The 3,666-nt window shown below is 37.8% G+C and overlaps 1 long non-coding RNA gene across 1 annotated transcript; it reads left to right on the forward strand.

Moving 5' to 3' along the window:
* Positions 1-337: 337 nt before the first annotated feature.
* LOC133882937 (uncharacterized) lies at positions 338-3,343 on the forward strand. The gene is made up of 2 exons (XR_009902758.1): positions 338-513; positions 2,998-3,343. It is a non-coding gene; the product is annotated as an uncharacterized LOC133882937 (long non-coding RNA).
* The last annotated feature ends 323 nt before the right edge of the window (positions 3,344-3,666 follow it).

Below are 3,666 nucleotides of genomic sequence, written 5' to 3' on the forward strand. Positions count from 1 at the left end.
GTCTGTGATTGTTTATTAAATAAATCTTATTTTGCTGTTACCGTTTGCAATATAATATGCTGAGTAATTAGTTATGTTAATTTCGAGGACGAAATTTTTTTAAGGAGGGAAGGTTATAACACCCCAAATTCTTTCAATATTTTTTTTTTTGAGCTTAAAAGAATGATTACAGATATAAATATATATATATATATATATATATATATATATATGTTTTAAGAAAAAAAAATCAAATCATCAGTCCTCTTGAACGGCGTCGTTTAATTAAAGAAGTATTATTTTTTTTCACTCGCACGACGTCTTCCACCTTTCATCTCTCTCGTGACAAATTGCAAAAATCTCCAGACACTTCTTGCCATGTCTCAGTCCAATGAAACCCACGTTGAGCCCATGCACCAACCTGTTAGCCACGACAGCTCTTTTCTTCTTCTATATAACCACTGTCCTCGCCATGCATCAAGGCATCGGCAGGAAATTCAGCTTCTTAGTCATTTTCAGAACTTAACCCAGCAGGTAATCAATCTTCTTTGTTTCGTTTGTAAAGCTTTTGTGAATAATTTATGGTGGTTCGTAGCACTGTAATTCTGAGAAAAATCCCTGATTAAACTGTGTTGAGTTGAACTTTAATTTCTGTTTTTGAGTTGCGATTAATTGACTCTTGAAGTGTTATGTTGCTAGAAGTTATTCTATTTTATTTTCTTTCTTTCCTCTTCCTTTTTCGTTGGTTGGACGCCCTTAGTATTTCTTTTCTCCCCTGCTTCTTTCTTCCCTCTTCTTTTTCTTTTCCTGTTCTGAGAGAGAGTTGGAAAGAGGGAAAAAAAATTGAGAAAACAGAGTGGGGAAAGGGAGAGACCGGCCGAGTGAGGGAGGTGGGGAAGAGAGAAGACCCAGCCGGTGGGCTAGCCACCGGACTGGGCGGACGGAACCGCAGGGCCGGCAGGCCGCGGTCCCGCGCCGGCGACGCCACCGGAGGCCGTTTTCCGGTGATTCCCTGTGAGTATATTTTGTAGAAATGATTTAGAACTGGATTGTGTAATCTTTGGTTTCTGATTTGGGGTGATTGATTATGAAAATTTCTGGTTCAAAGAGGGATTTTCGGTGGAAGAAGAATTATCAACCGGGTATTGAAATTTTTGATTTTTCTTCTTGGAAATAACGTGCGGGTGGTGAAGATTTTTTTTGGGCTTTGGTTTTTTTTTTTTTGGTATGAATTTTAGTAGCAGCAGATTGGGTAATGAAATTTTAAAGTTGTTTGGTTCCTTGATTTCTTTTCCTGTTGAGCCCAACTGAGAGGAAGAGATGAGGGAGAGATTGAAAGAGGGAGAAGGAAGAGTGAACCGGTGGGTGAACCACCGGTTGGGGCGGGCTAGAGCAGTGGGCCGGCAGGCCACGGCTCGGCGTCGGCAAGCTGCAGGGGAGTTTGAATTTCGTTTTTCAAAGATGGGTTTTGTTGGGTTTCTTCGTTCAGATTTCAGTTTTTATTTGAGGGAAGTTTCTTTTGATTCGTAAAACAGAATGGGTTTTAACTTCTATTTTTCTGTTTGAGATGCTGGGTATGGATAACTGAGTTTGGTTGGTGTTTTAGTTTGGAAATGCTTGTTTGATCCTCATTAGGCTGTCGACAGGTTGCTTCTTCATTCAGTGATTATATTTTGTAGAAGGCTTTTATATTTGTGATCAACTATATGAGTATTGAAATTATGTGTGAGTTGCTTTGCAAATCTGGATGTCGATTTTATAGTTTGGCTAAGTAATGTTTCTAGATGTTGAGATAGAAATCAAAGAAGCCATCTTAAGTGTTGCCATTAGAACTATTTCATTTGACAGTGTCATGTACTTGGAAAACTTAGAGTGAATCCACATCAGAACAGAGAACAACGTAATATGATAAAAAAAAAAAAAAATGAAATGACTTCAAGCCCAAACAGTGACAATTGCTTTAATTATCTGACATAGTATTTAGTCCAACTCCTATAGACTATATGACTATTACATGGTGCACATGCATTCAGACTGGTCATCATTGGACCATTAGCCAATATTATACTATAAGTGATTTGTCATAATCTATATGGACTTTAAGGTTCTTTAGCCTTACTTGTATCTTTCAAATTTGTCAATAAACATGTGGAGAATATTGGTTTGATGCTTGCCGTAAAATACAGTAGTCTTTTAGCTAATCTAATTCAATATATTATGCACCAAATTTGATTATTTTATCCTCTAAAAATATATTCTTGTGATCCAATCTAGGAAGGAGGAACTAGTTACACTCAGAAAATTCAGGTAAGGAAACACAACCCTAAAAACCCCGGCAAGTTTTTAAATAAAATCCTTTCAAAAGAAAAATGTCGGGAATTTTCGAAAGACTTTCACTTTAACATTAATTGTTCTATTATCTCAGGTATGAAATAATGAATATGTTATTTGTAATCACATGAATGAATGAAGATGGTCATTATATGCTGGATGTGCATCATGAGAATGAGGATGATGACATATGTGCTACATGCGCACTATATGAACATGATGATGAAATTATGATTGAATACTTGTTTTATGTGCACCACACAAAGTTTTGTCACACGGTACCATAATGCTGTGATCCGGATCTTATACTAATTACAATGCTGGGTAGCAGGGCAACCACACCAAAAGTGTGGGGCTATCGGCCGGGGAGGTTCTCACCTAGGGAGCTTCCTAACCCGGCAGCTCTCCCCTGTGACGACAGGATGAGCCTATGGGTCCTTCGGGATCGGTCCTTTGGACGAGCCCAACGTGCACCGCTCATGGTTAAAATGCGGAAGTGGACCAGTGGTAGACAAAACTTACACATTATGAATGATTATTATGAATGCACGTTTCTTATTATTACTGAATTTTTATTTATGTGAAAATTTTTAAATGTGTAAATTAATTTTATATTATATCTTATGTTTTGTTGTGTTACTTACTGAGTTGTTGAACTCACCCCCTTACCCTTACAATTCTTTTCAGATGGCGCTTCATATCATCATCCTCATAGCGGGCGTACCCATAGGGGTCGCTACCTATGATGATTCACAGTTCTGGCCCATTGATGCCGATCAGTGGGTTTATGTTTGTTTTGATAGCCCGTGATCATAACGTTTAGTCAGGGATTTATTTTGTTTATGTATAGTAATGACACTGCTAGTCCGGACCAGTTTGGAGATAGTAGAAGTTACCTCCAAGAAGTAGTTCGAAGACCGGATTAGTTTTTTTTGTATATGATCAGTGTTTTATTTTGTGATCCCTGGCTGTTTGTATTAGCTGAAATATTACGAAGACTTATAACATATGTGAAATTATGGGTATTAATCTACATTTTGTGTTTATTGTATTATCCTCTTTTAATATAAAAAGATTTATATTTGTGGATGATTTTATTTTTCTCAAGTTCACGTATCCCCTTACATCCCAAAACGGGGGCGTGACAGGACGTCGGGAGACCCCCTTCTAACGCATTGTTTGTTCTTCCTTGCAGATTACAAAGAACACGACGAATCAAAGATCTACATGTCACCAGATTGAAAACTGTTCTAACAGTACCAAAAACCAGCGTTGGATTTGAAGATGGGAAGAATTGTCGCCTAGAAAACGAATGTTCATGTTCTTTTTTAGCAACTACTGTAGGACGATGGAGGC

This window comes from Alnus glutinosa, chromosome 11, assembly GCF_958979055.1.
Source record: "Alnus glutinosa chromosome 11, dhAlnGlut1.1, whole genome shotgun sequence".
NCBI lineage: Eukaryota > Viridiplantae > Streptophyta > Magnoliopsida > Fagales > Betulaceae > Alnus > Alnus glutinosa.